The sequence below is a fragment of the Neofelis nebulosa genome, chromosome 10 (assembly GCF_028018385.1).
Source record: "Neofelis nebulosa isolate mNeoNeb1 chromosome 10, mNeoNeb1.pri, whole genome shotgun sequence".
Lineage (NCBI taxonomy): Eukaryota > Metazoa > Chordata > Mammalia > Carnivora > Felidae > Neofelis > Neofelis nebulosa.
This window is the reverse complement of record NC_080791.1, coordinates 98,222,866-98,240,973: the sequence shown is the minus strand read 5'-3', so window position 1 is coordinate 98,240,973 and position 18,108 is coordinate 98,222,866. Positions and strand designations below refer to the sequence as shown.

The 18,108-nt window shown below is 38.4% G+C and overlaps 1 protein-coding gene across 21 annotated transcripts in view; it reads left to right on the top strand.

Annotated features, from left to right (window-relative positions):
• PHF21A (PHD finger protein 21A) overlaps positions 1-18,108 on the top strand; it is a 198,084-nt gene that overhangs the window by 157,071 nt on the left and 22,905 nt on the right. The gene's annotated exons all lie outside the window — the stretch shown is intronic.

Here is an 18,108-nt window from a genome sequence, read left to right as displayed (position 1 = left end):
TGCCTTATTAGTTTCAGCCCAATAAGAATCCAGATGAAGATACGGCTGTGAAAGTCAGGAAGAGTAAACAAAACAAGGGAAAGGATTTCATTTGAAAGATTTCCCCTGGTTATTACAGATAATGAAGAGCCAAATGAAAAAATTAAAATTTCTGAAAAGCATTTTTTAACTCTAGAGAATACAGACATTTTATTTTAGCTCAGATGTTGAAGCCTCTCGTTTATATTTCTAAAGTCAGATTTTCTCTTAAGAATTCAAGGCTAGAGAAATACAAGTAACCTCCAAAAATACTTACGAGTTCTGTAACAGAAGACTTCTAAAAACAAGGAAAAGGATTTATAGGCAGTTACCATATTCTATTTAAAGAAAGACCAGTGATGAGAAAAGAATTTTGCAAAGAAAAGCATCGTCTTTTAAGAAAGTTGCTTTAAAAAGTCATTGACCTATTTCTAATTGCTCAGGCTTGAGTTCTCATTCATCTGAAAATAGTCTCTAGTGATCCTGAATCTTCTGCTTCTGGATGGCTGACCATGATTCAGAGAGGCTGGCCAGATGGTGGGGAATGAGAGGCTTCCTGCTGCCTTGGCCTTCTTGAACAGAGGATCCTTATGCATAGAGCACCCGGCTTTCTATCCAGACAGCTCATAAATGCAGCAGACCTTCCACTAAAAAGCTAGGTATTAAAATCTTGTGCTCAGAGCACTGGGTGTTGTATGGAAACCAATTTGACAGTAAATTTCATATATTAAAAAATAAAAAAAATAAAAAATAAAAAATAAAAAAAAATAAATAAAATCTTGTGCTCAGAAAACACAAGGGAAAACACATCTGTTTTCCTGGAAAGCTTACTCAGACCCCAGAAAGTGCTTTGAGGAACATTTCAGAAATAGTTACACCTTTTTAGATACACCGTGTTAGATAATGAGCTTTTAAACTCATTATCGGCAGAACTTCATTATTAAAACATAAAAGTAAAATACTGAAGCTGACAAGTTTGGGTAGGGGCATGTCTGGAGATCATCTCCCCTCGTGTCCTGTGCTGGCTCTCAAAGAACGCGAGGGGCTTAGAGTTCCAAAGAAGGTGGTTTCAAAACACTCCTTTAGATTACTAAATAGTATTTTTCTTTGACCTCTCTTTCGATATAGATACTTTTGGGGGACATTTTTTTTCAGTTTCCTTTTATTTTTGCATTTCTTATTTTTTCTGATCACATCTGAGATAATGTATATTAATTATGAAAGAAAATTCTAACATTCTAGAACTATATAACGTACAAAGTGCATCCACCCCGTAATGTGTGGGAAGAGTAAACTTCCCCATAATTCTAACTCCTGACTCTTGAACAGTATGAACAGTTCAGATTATCTTCCTCCATATTTTCTATAATACATTTTTAAAGCAAAAAAACAATCTATATTTTGTAGCTTGCTTTTTTTCACGTTAGATGTTGAATATCTTTTCATGTTTTGGACTTATATGTTAATAGAGCTTTTAATTTTAATTATAATGCTGTAAAAAGGTTTTCAGGAAATCTTAAAAAAGCTTTTCTAAGCAGTAAATTCCATGCTCTCTCTTTTTGTTCATCTAATAGAGGAATCAGCCGTTGCTATTTTAGTTTAGCAGACCACCTGCCATAACGGGCTTGCAGGTTAGCAAGCTCAGTCAGCAGGGGTGCTCTTTAGACTGGACTCCATTCTCAGAATTTTCTTACTTTAGATCTTTCTGCTATCCTTCTTTTCTCTTCTGTGTTTCATTTCCAGTATCACATTTATAGCCATTAGGGGAATCTCAGAGATGGGCTAAAGAGTAAAGCAATGTAAATATGTAGCCACAGAAGTACTACTCAGCGTCTGCTCACAGAGTTACCAGAACCTGCGTCCAGCATTCTCTATGTGACAAGGCTAGATGGGTTCCTTTCTGCTTTCTTCTGTTTCTTTTAGGGTGATAACATTCATATAATAAAAATACGTTGATTACGTGCCAGTTGCTATGCCGAGTGTGATGCCTAAATACAAGGGTGGATAAATGAAAGCCTATACCCTCACAGAGCTCAATCTGTAGTGCATTTCCAACAGGTATGGAGGCTGTGCCTCCGGGGGAGGAGGCATGGCAAGTTGTATAGTTTCAAAGGCCTCCCACCTTGGCATAGAAAAGGAAGAAGGGAGTGTCAGTTACAACAATAGTGCCTCACTTCTTCCCCTGTCAGGCATTGCCAACTTCCTTCAGCCCAGATAAGAGCTCCCTGTCTTACCCTCATTAGAAGCCACATTACACTGCGACTCTGAGAAAATGAGTGCTAGAGTTTGAAGAGCTTTGAGGCTGGAAACATGTTCTAGGCAGAAAAGTAGATGGAACCAGACAGACTTACAGCCCCCGTACTGCTGACTTTTATGTCCCTGTCCTCTCTAGCACTCTACAAAATGGGGCTAAACACCTGTTAATGATGGAATGAGCTAAAGCATTTAATTTAAAGTCCATTAGACTGCGCCTGATGCAGTTAATTCTCAGGAATTATGTTCATTTCTTAATCCACCACGCCCACCCCTGCAACAAAGACCTCTGTGTATGTCCCCGAGGCTAAGCTACTGAAAAAAAAGTGCTGGGTTCCCTGTGTGTCTTGGATAGGAACCTACACAAGATCCTCTAAACAGGATCTAAACAGTGCTTCCAAGATGAGAATATTATCCAACGTATTCTCTTCAACTTCCATTCTTCCCTCTTAGTAAACGTGAGCTGGTAACTCTTCACCTTCCATTTTAACACTGGTGCTCTAGCAGGGAAAAGAGGTCCGAGTGACCAGAGATGGATTTTGCTTTGCCTTCTTCAATCCAAATTTATTCAACCTCGATTGGTGAAACTACTTGGACATGTATTTATTTGCAAGTGACTAACTTTGATTATTCATGCAGCCCAGTCTCAGAAGGTGAATTTGGAATTCAGGGTGTAAATGGTTAACCTAATTCTAATCTTGTTCGGGGTGTTTGATTTCTATCTTTGTAACCAAAAAGAACCAGATTTCTAAATTCAAATAGTCACGAGTGTGAAGCAGTAAATACAAATGAGTAAAGCAGGCTGGAAGTAAACACATGGACTTTTATTTTTCAATTTTCAGTGGGAGCGTAAGTGTAAGAGATATCCCACTTTTATTCTTAGTTTCTGTTTAAAGTAGTGAGGCAAGCATGACAAAATTTGAATTTGGCCTTGGTATCAGGAAGACCATAGAATGTGGAAGAGACTGTAGTCAATGGGAAAGTAATACCGTCTCAGGAGGCAACTACTGCTTGATAATAGCCAGTTTTTATCCTACAGAAATATTTCCAAGAATGGCCAGAGATCCCGATGTTTTGAGAAGTCATCTAGTTTTAAAAATACTGGTAACTGTTTAAACACTACGTAAAGCAAAAAAATATCTGCAGGGCAACTTCATCTCTGGACAATAGTTTGTAATCTCTGATAGAGACCAGACTTTTAGCTTACTCCATTTTTGGTTTTTTGGTTTTTGGTTTTGGTTTTCCCCCATTTTTTTTTAACTGAGGTGAAATTCATACCACATAAAAATGAACATTGAAATGAACAATTCAGTGGCATTTAGTACATCCACAGTGTTGTGCAACCACCACCTCTGTCTAGTTCCAAAACCTTTTTATTACCCTAAAATAAAAACCAGTATCTAGTCAGTAATTACTCTCCATCCACTCCTCTCCCTCCCACTGGCAGCTGCCAGTCTGCTTGTTTGTCTCTCTAGATTTACCTATTCTGGGTATTTCATTTGGATGGAATCATATAATATGTGACCTTTTGTGTCTGGCTTCTTTCAGTTAGCATAGTGTTTTCCAGATTCACCCACGTTATAACAGGTATCAGTACTTCATTTCCTTTTAATGGCTGAATAATAGTCCATAGTATGTATATACCGTAACTTGTTTATCTGTTCATCCATTGATGGACATTTGGGTTATTTCTACCTTTTGTCTATTGGGAATGGTGCTCCTGTGAATATTTATGTACAAACATTTGTTTGAATACCTGCTTTCCATTCTTTGGGGGTATATACATACCTAAGAGTACAATTACTGGATCATGTGATGATTCTGTGTTTAACTTTTTGAGGAACTGCCACACTGTTTCCACAGCAGCTGAATCATTTTCCATTCCCACCAGCAATGTGTGAGCCTGCTGTTTGCTCCACATCCTTGGTGATACTTACTGTTTTCCCTTTTTAAAAATTATAGCCATCCTAGTAGGTGTGAAGTGGTATTTCATTGTGAGTTTGATTCGCATTTTGTTAGTGATAAATGTTGTTGTTGGACATCTTTCATGTGCTTTTTGGCCATTTGTATATTTTCTTTAGAGAAATATCCAAGTTCTTTGCCAGTTTCTATATTGGGTTGTTTGTCTTTTTGTTGTTGAGTTGTGAGGGTTCTTTGTATAATCTGGATACTAGACTCTTATCAGATACATGATTTGCAGGTATTTTCTTCCATTCTGTAGGTCGTCTTTTCACTTTTTCTTTTCTGGAAGCCTGTGTTTTCTTCATTTTATGGATAATGTACTTTGATGCCCAAAACGTTTCAATTTTGATGAAGTCCAGTTTATCTGTTTTTTTCTTTTGTTGCTTGTGTTTTTGGTGTCCTATCTAGGAATCCATGCTGACATCTAAGATAATGAAGATTTACCATAACCTAATCTTTCTTCTAAGAAGTTGTACGGTTTTAGCTCTTAAATTTAAGTTAGTAGTTCATTTTGACTTAATTTTTGTATGCAGTATGAGATAAAGGGTCCAGCTTAATGATTTCACATGTGGATATGCAGTTGTTCCAGCACCATTTGTTGAAGATACTGTTCTCTCCCCATTTGAATGATCATGACACCATTGTTGAAAACCAATTGGCAATTGATGTGTGGATTTATTTCTGGACTCTCAATCCTATTCTTTTGGTCTGTAGCTCTTTGTGCCAGTACCTACCACACTCTCTTAATTACTGTAATTTTGTAGTAAGTTTTGACATTGGAAAGTGTGAGTCCTCCAACGTTTTTCTTTTTCGATATTGTTTTGGCCATTCAGGGGTCCTTGCAATTCCTGCGTGATTTTGGGAATTGGAAAAGCCGATTCTTCCGACAAGAAAAAGCTGTTGGAATTTTCAGTTCTTGAACATGGATGTCTTTCCATTATTTAGTTTTATGTCTTTCAGCAGTGCTTTATAATTTGCAGTGCACAAGTCTTTTGTCTCCTTAGTTAAATTTATTCCTAGGTATTTTATTCTTTGGGATGCTATTATAAATGTAATTGTTTTCTTAATTTCCTATTGCAATTGTTCATTACTGTTATGTAGAAATACAGCTCATTTATCTTGCACCTTGCAACTTTGCCGAATTTTTTTATTAGCTCTAGTAGTTGTTTTGTGGATTCTTGGAATTTCTATATGTAGGATCCTCTGTAAATAGAGATAGATTTACATCATCCTTTCCAATTTTGATTCCTTTTATGTCTTTTCTTTCCTAATTGTTCTGACTAGAACTACCACCACAATGTTGAATAGTCATGGTGAAAGTGGGCATACTTCTCTTGTTCCCGATCTCGGAGCGAAAGCATTCAGTCTCTCACTGTTAAGTATGATGTTAGCTGTGGTTTCTCATAAATACCCTGTATTTATAAAGTTGAGGACGTTTCCTTCTATTTCTAGGTTTCTGAGTGTTTTATCATGAATGAATGTTGGATTTTGACAAATGTTTTTTTCTACATTTATTGAGATGATCATGTGTTGGGGAAGAGTTGCCCTCATTTACTAATGTGGTATATATTACATTGGTTTTCTTACATCTTTCGTTCCTGGGATAAGTTCTGCTTTGTCATGGTGTATCTTTTGAATATACTGTTAGATTCAGTTTGCTAGTATTTTATTAAAAATTTTTGACTGTAGGGCGGAGCGCCTAGGTAGTTCAGCAGTTAAGCGTCCGACTCTTGATTTCTGCTCAGGTCATGATCTCACGGTTTGTGGGATCGAGCCCTGTATCTGGCTGTGTGCTGATAGTGTGGAGCCTGCTTGGGATTCTCTCTCTCCCCCTCTCGGCCCCTCCCCTGCTCACATTCTCTCTCTTTCTCAAAATTAGATACATTAAAAAAAATTGAAAGAATGTTTCACTATATTCATAAGGGGCATTGGTCTGTAATTTTCTCTTTTTGTGGTGTCTTTGGCGTTAGTATCAAGGTAGGGCTGACTTCATAGAACAAGTTAGGAAATTTTTTCCTCCTATTTTTTGGAAGAGTTTGAGAAGGATCAGTGTTAGTTCTTTAAATGTTTGGTAGAATTCACCAGTGAAGCTGATTCTGAACTTTTCTTTTTGGAGAGGATTTTGATTACTGTTTCAATTTCTTTAGCTGTAACAGGTCTGTTGAGATTTTCCAGTGCTCGAGTCAATTTTGGTAATTTTTATATTTATAGGAATTTGTCCATTGCATCTATATTATTTAATTTGTTGGTAATTCTTCATTGTACTCTCTTCTAATCCTTTTTTTTTCTTCTGTAAGATAGGTAGAATGTGTATTCTGTGGTTGTTGAGTGGACTGTGCTTTATGTGTATGTTAGATCTTGTTGGTTTATAGTGTTGTTCGTGTTCTCCATTTCCTTATTGATCTTCTGTCTACATGTTCTTTTCTTTCTTCTTAACTTTTTCCTTCCTCCCTCCCTCCCTCCCTCCCTCCCTCTCTCCTTCCTTCCTTCCTTCCTTCCTTCCTTCCTTCCTTCCTTCCTTCCTTCCTTCCTTCCTTCCTAAAAGAATTTTAAGTAATTTACACCCAACGTTCCCACTTGTGTTTATGATTTTTGTTATTTGCATTTTCTGTTTTTTTAGTCTGTCCAACTAAAGGTTTCTCAATTTTGTTGATCTCTTCAAAGAATAAACTTTTAGGGCACCTGGGTGGCTCAGTTGGTTGAGCATCCAACTGCGATTCAGGCCATGATCTCAGGATTTGTGAGTTCAGGCCCCGTGTTGGGCTCGCTGCTGTCAGCTAGAGCCTGCTTCGGATCTTCTGTCCCCTCTCTCTCTGTCTCTCCCCCACTTGCTCTCACACATTCTCTCTCTCTCTCAAAAAGAAAAAAAAAAGGAATAAACTTTTGATTTCATTAATTCTATTGTTTTTCTGTTCTCTATTTCATTTATTTCCACTGTAACTTTTATTATTTTCTTCCTTCTGCTAGCTTTGGCTTTAGTTGTTTTTTTTCTGGTTTCTTAAGGTTTTTTTAGTTCTTTAACATTTAAAGTTAGGTTATTGGTTTGAGATCTGTTTTTTTGTTTGTTTGTTTTTTAAGTAAACTGTTAGAGCTATAAATTTCCTCCCGAGCACTGCTTTCACTATATCACATCAGTTTTGGTATATTATGTTTTCATTTTCATTCCTCTCAAAGTGTTTTCTAATTTCCCTGGTGATTCCTTCTTTGACCCATTGGTTATGTAAGAGTGTGTATTTAATTTCCACACGTTTTTAAGTTTTCTAGTTTTCCTTTATTACTGATTTCCAGCTTCTTTCTCTTGTGGTCAGAGAAGATGAGATACTTTGTATGTTAAGTCTTCTGAAATTTATTAGGATTTGTTTTGTGACCTCAAACATGATCTGTTCCAGAGAATGTGTCATGTATACTTGAGAAGAATGTGTATTCTGTTGTTGTTGAGTGGACTGTGCTTTATATGTATGTTAGATCTAGTTGGTTTATAGTGTTGTTCACGTCCTCCATTTCCTTATTGATCTTCTGTCTACATGTTCTTTTCTTTTTTCTTTTTCCCTCCTCCCTCCTTCCCTTCCTTCCTTCCTTCCTTCCTTCCTTCTTTCCTAAAAGATTTTTAAGTAATCTACACCCGGCGTGGGGCTCGAACTCATGACCCGGAAATCAAGAGTTTCATGCTCTACCAACTGAGCCAGCCAGGTGCCCCTTCTTTCCATTCTTTAAAGTGAGGTATTAAAGTCTCCAATTATTATTATTATAGAACTATTTTATTTCTTCATTCAGTTCTGTCAATATTTGTTTCATATTTTAAGACTCTGTTGTTTGGTGCATATATATTTAAAATGTATCATGTCTTCGTAATGAACTGACCCTTTTATCAATATATAATGACCTTCTTTGTCTCCTGTAACAGTTTTTTGACTTAAGGCAGACCATTAGTATAGCTATCCCTGTGCTCTTTCGGTTACTGTTTGCATGAAATATCTTTTTTCATCCTTTGACTTTCAACTTCTTTGTATCTTTGGCTTTGAGATGAGTCTATTATAGATAGCATATATTTTGGATCATGTTTTGTTAATCCATTCTGCCACTCTCTGTCTTTTAATTTGTGGGTTGAACTCAGTTACATTTAAAGTGCTGATAGGAAAGGACTTATGCCATTTTGCTATTTGTTTTCTATACGTCTTATGTCTTTTTTGTTCCTCAGTTACTCCAATACTGCCTTCTTTTGTGTTTGGTTTTTCTTTCTAGTGCCATACTTTTGATGCCCTCATTTTCTTTTCTGTGTACATTTTAGTTATTTTCTCAGTGGTTACCATGGGGATTGCAGTTAACATTCATAAATCTTTAACTGTGTGGTTTGAATTGATACAAGCTTAGCTTTAATAGTATACAAAAACTCTGTTCTATACAGCTCTGCCCCTCCTTTCTGTTGTCACAGAGTTACATCTTTTGTACATTGTATGCCCACTAATATAGATTTATAATTATTGCTTTATGCATCTCTTTTCTAACTCATACAGAAAACTAAAAGAGAAGTTACAAATCAGAGATACAAAAATACTGGGTTCTGTTTTTACCTGTGTAGTTTCCTTTACTGGAATTCTTATCTCTTTGTATGACTTGAAGTTACTGTCTAGTGTCTTTTTATTTCAGCCTGAAGAACTCCTTTAGCATTTCTTTTAGGGCAGATCTACTAGCAATGAACTTCCTTAGGTTTTTGAAGGATATAGCATTCTTGGTTGATAGTGATTTTCTTTCAGCACTTTATGTAATCCCCCTGCTGCTGGCCTCTGGTTTCTGGGGAGAAGTTGGCTGCTAACCACATTGAGGACCTTTTCTGTGTGATGCATCACTTCTGTCTTACTGCTTTCAAGACTCTCTCTTTGCCTTTGTCTTTCAACAGTGTGACTACAATGTGTCTCACTGTGAATCTCTTTTATTTTATTTATTTTTAATCATTTTTATGGGAACACACATTTTATTTTTTTATTTTTAAAATTTTAATTATTTTTTAAGCTTTTATTTTAATTCCAGCTAGTTAACATACAGTGTTATATTAGTTTTAGGGGTACAATATAGTGAGCCAACAGTTCCATACATCACCTGTTGCTCACCACAAGTACACTCCTTAACCCCTTTCACCTATTTCACCCATCCCCACCCACCTCCCCTCTAGTATCCATCAATTTGTTCTCTATAATTAAGAGTCTGGTTCTTCATTTGTCTCTTTTTTTCCCTTTGCTCATTTGCTTTGTTTCTTAAATGCCACACATGAGTGAAATCATATGGTATTTGTCTGACTTATTTCGCTTAACATTATATTCAATGACATTGTCATTGAAAATGGCAAGATTTCATTCTTATGGCGAAATGATATTCCATTGTCTGTGTGTGTGTGTGTGTGTGTGTGTGTGTACACACCATATCTTCTTTGTCCACTTATCCAACATAAGGGTGTATGTATCCCTTTGAATTAGTGTTTTTGTGTTCTTTGGGTAAATACCCAGCAGTGTGATCACTGGATTGTAGGGTAATTCTATTTTTAACTTTTTGAGGAACCTCCATACTGTTTTCCAGAGCAACTGCACCAGTTTGCGTTCCCACCAAAAGTGCAAGAGGGTTCCTTTTACTCCACGTCTTCGCCAGCACCTGTTGTTTCTTGTGTTATTGATTTTAGCTTTTCTGCTAGGTGTGAGGAGGTATCTCATTGTAGTTTTGATTTGCATTTCCCCAATGGTAAGTGATGGTGAATATCTTTTCATGTAATGTGTTGGCCATCTGAAAGTCGTCGTTGGGGAAATGTCTCTTCATATCTTCTGCCCATTTTTAATTGGATTATTTATTTTTTGGATGTTGACTTTTATAAGTTATTTATATATTTTGGATACCAGTCTTTATCAGATAATCCTTTATCATTTGCAAATAGTGAAAGGTTTACTTCTTCCTTATCAATTTGAATGACTTTTACTACTTTTTGTTGTCTGATTGCTATGGCTAGGACTACCAGTACTATGTTGAATAAAAGTGGTGAGAGTGCACATCCTTGTCTGGTTCCTGACCTTGGGGAAAAAGCTCTCTTTTTCATATATGGCTTTTATTGTGTTGAGGTATGTTTCTTCTTACAACAAAGTATGTAAACCTACTTTGTTGAGGGTTTTTATCATGAATGGATGTTGTACTTTGTCAAATGCTTTCTCTGCATCTACTGAAATGATCTTATGGTTCTTACCCTTTCTCTTATGATGTGATGCATTACACTGATTAATTTGTGAATATTGCACTACCCTTGCAACCTCGGAGTAAATCCCACTTGGTTGTGGTGAATGATTTTTTTAAAGTATTGTTGAATTCGTTTTGCTGTTTCTTTGTTGAGGATTTTTACATCTAGTTTCATCATGGATATTGGCCTGTAGTTTGTTTGTTTGTTTGTTTTTTAGTGGTGTCTTTATCCAGTTTTGGTATCAGGATAATGCTGGCCTCATTTGGAAGTTTCCCTTCCTTTTCTGTTTTTTGGAATAGTTTGAGAAGGAGAGGTATTAACTCTTCTTTAAATGTTTGATAGGATTAACCCATGAAGCCCATCTGGCCCTGGACTTTTGTATATTGGGAGTTTTTTGATTACTAATTCAATTTCTTTGCTGGTTATTAATTTGTTCAAATTTTCTATTTCTTCTTGGTTCAGTTTTTGTAGCTTATATTTTTCTAGGAATTTATCCATTTCTTCTAGGTTATGCAATTTGTTGGCATATAGCTTTCCACAATATTCTCTTATAACTGTTTGTATTTCTGTGGTGTTGGTGGTTATTTATCCTCTCTCATTTGTGATTTTATTTATTTGGGTCCTTTCTCTCTTTTTCTTGGTAAGTCTGGCTAAGGGTTTATCAATTTTATTGATTTTTTTTTTCAAAGAACCAGCTCCTGATTTCATTGATCTGTTCTATTGTTTTTTATAGTTTCTATATCATTTATTGCTGCTTAATCTTTATTATTTCCTTCCTTCTACTGGTTTTAGGTTTTGTTTGTTGTTCTTTTTCTGGCTCCTTTAGGTGTAAGGTCGGGTTGTTCATTTGAGATTTTTCTTGCTTCTTGAGGTAGGCCTGTATTGCTGTAAACTTTCCTCTTAGAATCTGTTTTGCTGCATCCCAGAGGTTTTGCACCATTGTTTTCTTTTTCATTTGTTTCCGTGTACTGTCTTGTTTCTTCTTTTATTTCCTAGTTAACCCATTCATTGTTTAGTAGCACGTTATTTAACTTCCATGTATTTGTGATCTTTCCAGGTTTTTTCTTGTTGGTTGACTTCTGGTTTCATAAAGTTGTGGTCAGATAAGATGAGTGGTATATCTTTGATCTTCTTGAATTTGTTGAAGCTTGTTTTGTGGGCTAATATGTCATTCTGGAGAATGTTCTGTGTGCGCTTGAAAAGAGTGTGTATTCTGCTGTTTTAAGATGGAATGTTCTGAATATATCTGTTAAATCCATCTGTTCCAGTGTGTCATTCAAAGCCACTGTTTCCTTGTTGATTTCTGTTTGGATGATCTGTCTGTCAATGTAAGTGAGGTGTTAAAGTCCCCTATTATTATTGTATTATTATTGATTAGTTCCTTTATGTTTGTTACTGTTTTATAGATTTGGGTGCCTCTCTGTTGGGTGCATAAATATTTACAGCTGTTATATCTTCTTGTTAGATAGTACCCTTATTATTATTATTATTATTATTATTATTATATAGTGTCCTTCTTTATCTCTTGTTACAGTCTTTGTTTTATAAATCTATTTTAGGGGTGCCTGGGTGGCTCAGTCAGTTAAGCGTCTGACTCTTGGTTTTGGCTCAGGTCATGATCTTGCAGTTCATGGGTTCGAGCCCCACATCAGGTTCCACTCTGACAGTGCAGAGCCTGCTTGGGATTCTCTTTCTCTCCTTCTCTCTCGCCCCTCCTCTGCTTGCTCTCTCAAAGTACATAAATAAATTTAAAAAAATAAAGTCTATTTTATTTGATATAAGTATTAGTACTCTGGCTTTCTTTTGACATCCATTTCATTTGCATGATAGATGTTTCTCCATACCCTCACTTCCAGCCTGTGTCTTTAGGCCTAAAATGAGTCTCTCATAGACAGCATATAGATGGGCCTTGTTTTTTAAATCCACTCTGTCACCCTGTTTCTTTTGATTGGACTGTTTACTGCATTTATATTCAAAGTAATTATTGATCGATAGATATTTATTGCCATTTTATTACCTGTCTTGTGGTTATTTCTGAAGATTTTCTCTGATCCCCTCTTGTCTTTCTTTTGCTGATTTTCTTTAGTGACATATTTGGATTTCTTTGTCTTTATTCTTTGCATATTTATTAGTGGTATTTGATATATGGTTACCATTAGATTTGTATATAACCTCTTCTGCATATAGCGGTCTGTTTCAAGTTGATGATTGTTTAAGTTTGAACCCATTCTTTTCTACTCTCCTACCCACATTTTAGGTATATGTCATTATATTTCACATCCTTTTTTTGTGAGTTCCTTGACTGATTTTTTAAATAGAAATATTCACTTTTACTTCTTTTGTGTTTCCTACCTCTGTACTGTCACTTTTGGTCTCTCCTTCTACTCAAAGAGTCCCCTTTAATATTTCTTGCAGGGCCGGTTTAGTGGTCATGAACTCCTTTGGTTTTGTTTTTTTAGGAAACTCTTCATCTCTCTATTCTGAATGATAGCCTTGCTGGATAGAGTATTTTGGGCTGTAGAATTTTCCCGTTCAGCACTTTGAGTATATCATGCCACTCCATTCTGTCTTGAAAGTTTCTTTGGAAAATCTCCTGAAAGCTTTATGGGTTTTCCCTTGGAAGTTACTGACTTCTTTTGTATTGCTGCTTTAAAGTTTTTTTCTTATCACTATTTTTGCCAATTTGAATATAATATGTCTGTATGAATCTGCTTTTGTTGATTTTGATGGGAGTTCTCTGTGCCTGCTGGATCTGGATATTGGTTTCTTTCCCCAGATTAGGGATGTTTTCAAATACTTTTTCCTCAAATAAATTTTCTGCCCCCTTTTCTCTTTCTTCTTTTTCTGGGACTCCTACACTATGACTGTTATCATATTTGATGGAGTCACTGAGTTCTCTAAGTGTATCCTCATTTTGCCTAGTTCTTTTTTCTTTCTTTTGTTCAGCTTGATTATTTTCCATTACTCTGTGTTCTAGGTCATTAATTCATTCTTCTGCTTCTTCCAGCCCTCTCTTCATTCCATCAACCATCCATTTTTCATTTACTGAGCCCTTTATGTCTGCTGTGTTATTCCTTATCTCCATGTTAAGGGTCTTCCACTCTTTTCTCAAGTTCAGTGCGTATCCTAATAATCATTGCTTTAAATTCTTTGTCAGACATGTTACTTATATCTGTTTTGCTTACATCTCTGACCGTGGCCTTGTCCTGTTCTTTCATTTCAGATATATAAATGTCTCTCACTTTGTCTGCCTCTCTTTTTCTGTTTCTGTGTGTAAGAAAGTCAGCTGTGTCTTCTGCTCTTGAAAGTAGTGACTGTATGAAGAAGAGGTCCTAGAATGCCCTCTGCAGTGCAGTGTCCCCTGTTCACCAGAACCTGGCACTTCAGGAGAGTATCCTGTGTGTTGCTGACGCCCTGCTGTTGTGTCTGAGTCACTTTTCCTTTCACTGCAGTCGTCTGTACTGACTCTCCGCCTGTTGTGGGCTGTGCTTGCTGTCTGTGGTGTTCGTGGGACCCAAGCAGACCACATCTGAGGGGTCGTGCCCTCTGGGGAACTTGTGAGGGGGATGGTAGTGTTAGCACAATTTGCGCTGGGCCACTAGTCCTGTCCTATGGGGAATCTCCCAAAGCATTTGGGGACTGCATGCCAGGCTGGCTAGGGGAGTGAGGTGGGCACAGCTGGGCCTGGTGCACGATGGCAAGGGCATGCTGTGGCAGCTGTGCACTCAGTGGCTGGGCGGGCATGTACACTAACAAAATTTGCCCTGAGCCCAAGGCCAAGGCTAGCAGGCTTAGAGTGGATGAGTCCTCTGGAGAGCTCGTGGGTGTGGTGCCCCTGCCAGCTGGTTAGGTAGCAAGTGTCTATGCAGTGCTGCCTCCTGCAGGTGGCTCTGTTTATGCTGCGGGTTGGCGGTGGTGGGGAGAGGCGTGGAGAGAATGGCATCTGCCAGCTCCCTTGTTTTCAGAGAAGTCCCCCAACACACTTCAAAATCAATGTGAACGGATCTGTCTCCCATTTGCCCCCAGCGTTGTGTTGTGCAAATTGCCGTTTTATGTTTTCTTGGCTCAGCCTGCTCTCTTTAAGGATGGCGACCCAGCTTTCATTCACCCTCACCCTGGCTCACCCAGTGTTGAGTCAGCTGACTTTTAAAGCTTCAGGCTCCAAGTCCCACTGGTTTTAAAACTCATGGAATTCAGCCCTGTTTTTAAAGCCAAATGTTATGGAGATCATTCTTCCACATGTGAGCTCCCTGGTACGAGGGCCCATTTTTCTCTCTCCTGCACACAGCTCTCTCCCTCCTGCCGGCAGCCTCCCTCTGCCTTTCTGACCTTCCTGACCTTTCAGATGCAGCTTCTTCTCTATATTTAGTTGTAGCATGTGTTGCTCCAGTCTTCAGATTGCATTCCTGTTTATTGACTTGGATGTAGTTAAAATCTGGTTGTAAATGTGGGGACAGGGAGAACTCAGGGGCCTCCTGCTCTGCCATTTTCCCACAGACTGTGAATGTCTTTTGAGTTTATTCTACGTGGATGTCACTGAACTTCTTGGATGTGTAGATTTCTGTCTTTCATCCAGTGTGGGAAGTTTTGAGCTATTAATCCTTCAGGTATTATTTCTGCTGCTCTCTCTCTCTCTCTCTGCTTGTCCTGTCCCCCTGGGAGTCCATAATGCTTATGTTGATGATATCCCACAAGTCCCTTAGGCTCCGTTCATTTTTCTTCATGTTTTTCTTTTCTGTTCCTCAGACTGGACAATTTCCGTTGTCCTGTCTTGGACTTCACTGATTCTTTCTTTTGCCTGAACCCTTCTAGAGAATTTTTCATCTCAATTTGTATACTTTTCAGCTCCAGAGTTTCTATTTGGTTCCTTTCAATAATTTCTATCTCTTTATGGGTAGTGTCTTTTTTGGTGAGAAATTGTTCTCCTGGTTTCTTTCAGTTCTTTGTCCATAGTTTCCATTAGCTCTTTGAGCATATTTAATTAGTTTTTTTTTCTAGAGAGTCCAGGGCTGGACTGGGCTTCCTTAAGGCCAGTTTTTGTTGATTTTGTTTCCCTACAAATGGGCCGTACCTTCCTGTTTTCTTTGTATGCCTTCCGATTTTTCGTTGAAAACTCTTCATTTTGAAATTACAATGTGATAACTCTGGAGATTAGATTCTCCTCCCACCCCAGGGTTGGGTTGAGGACTGCAGTTATCTGTTTAGTGCCTTTACCAAACTGTTTTTGCAAAAACTGTATTTCTTGTCATGTATAGTCACTGAACTCTCTGTTCTGTTGTCTCAGTGGTCAGCTAGTGACCTGACAGATTTTCTTAAACAACTGGAGCCAAAAAAACCAATAATAATAATAATAATAATAATAATAATAATAACAACTAAAATTTTCTTAAAAAGACACAACACAACTTTCCCAGTCCTTGCACATTGGCTCTGAGCAGGGTTACTTCGTCAGTTCTAAGCTAGGCCATCTGTAACTCTGCCTTAGCCTTCACCTCTTCCTTGGATACAGCTCAAAGATCAGCCAGCAGTGCAAACCTAGAGTTCTCTCACATCTTTTCTAAACATGCATCTAGCCCTGGGAATGTGCGGTACATTCTGGATGCCCCAGTATATGTGATAGTCCTCGAAAGCCACCACTCTTCCAGGAGTCGTCTTCTTCAGCCTCCTCCTTCCCAGGCCTTTGGGTCTGTCTGCTGTATATTCCATCCACCATCTCCCTTACACCAGGTGACTATGGGTAACATATATCTTTAGATGCTTTCATCAGATGTCACCCCGAAAGCCACTTTGGCCTAATAAGGTGGGCAACACAGAGGTCAGCCTCTGTACCAGTCCTCAGGGAACCACCGCACAGATCAAAACACCCAACCACGGGTGTTTTAGAAGGTCCGTATTGTTTCCCTTAGCACCAGCAAGCCATGCTGGGAACACAGGTTGCCATCTGCAGAGCCTCTGCCCAAGCTGTGGAATGGGGATTTGTAGATAGGTAAGGAAAAAATGCTTTCTTAGTGAAATTTAGCAGTTTCTTTCTTCAGTCAGTGTCCCCTTGGTTGCTATAAGGTTTTTATTAGATTCCAGAATTCTAAAAAGCGGATTCTGTTTTTGCCAGCTTAATGATTGCTTCAGTGGAAGGACTAATTCTTAGAGCTCCCTGTTCTGCCATTTCTGTCACTCCCCCAGCCCTAATGTTTTTGGTTTGCTTTAAGCAGCTTAAAACAACAAATATTTTATTATTCCCTATAGCTTGTGAGGGTCAGGAATCAGTTTGCCTCTTAACTGGGTGGTTCTGTCTCAAGGTCCCTCACAAGTTTGCTTTCAAACTTGTAAGCCAGGGCTGTAGTCATCTCAAGGCTCCACTGGGGGCTGGATAATTCACTTCCCAGCTCAGTCCCGTGGTTGTTGGCAGGTCTCACTGCCCGCTGGCTGCTGGCTGGAGCTTCGTTCCTTTACCGCACAGGCCTCTGCGCAGTGCTGTTCACAGCATGGCCTGGTTTCCCCCGAGCAGGAGCTCCATGAAAGAAAGATGTCTCCCCAGTGTTTTTTATTGTTTTAATTTTTTTTGGATGCTTTTGGTGTTTTTTATCTAACCCTGAGATAATTGTACTCTTCTTGAATGAGAGAGCAAATTTGAACCCAGATTCAACTGGGTTGAATTCAACTCCCAACTCTTAGTGGAGAGGAATTGGCTTGTCCTTTCCCAGAGGCATTGCCACTGTGTGTGTCACTCAGCCTTAGAGGTGGAACCAAGAGACCCCCCAAAGTTTCACACAACCTTGGAGTGGATCAGCAGACCCTTCCAGGTGACCTTCTCTTATCTCCCCTCCCTCAGACTTCCTGCCCTTCCTCACTCAGAAAGCTATGAAAATAAGCTTTCTGGACACCCAGGCCCTTAAAGATGACACTATAACCTACTTCCCCATCGTGTACCCTTATAGATGTATTTGGTGGTTTGTTTTATGGAGGAAATGTGTCCTTTTTGGTTAAAAAAAATGTGAGAAGTACGTGTCTTCTGGAAGGCATTGTACTAGGTAGGCACAGAGGACTGCAAATGTGTATAGAACAGTGTCTTCTCTCAAGTAGCTTATCATAGAGAAGGAAATAGAATAGGGCATTGGTAAAATATAAAATATCATGGGGCACCTGGGTAGTTCAGTCAGTTAACCTTCCAGCTCTTGGTTTGGGCTCAGGTCATGATCTCGCGGTTTGTGGGTTCGAGCCCTGCATCGGGCTCTGCACTGACAGCACGGAGCCCACTTGGGATTCTCTGTCTCCCTCTCTCTGCCCCTCCCTGCTCACACATGTCCTTGCTCCTTCTCTCTCTCTCAAAAATAAATAAGTAAACATTAAAAAAAAAAAAATCAGGCAGCATTTGCCCCAGAACAGTGGTTGCCACAGTATTGATAATGGCAGATGCTTACATTCTCCTAAAATAATAAATATGAGAAGCAGAAGGAAAATATGGAAGTGGCTAGGAAAGAAAGTGAAAGATCTTTGTGATTGTATGTGTTCTTCAGATCTAGTAACATATTTCACGACATAATGATTTTTGAGAACTTTTGCTGTCCTGCTCACAGGACAGAATCCTACTCATTAATAATCACACAGTTTTACCCTCATTTAATTTCTTGTTACCATACAAAAGGACCATTAGCATCCACGTG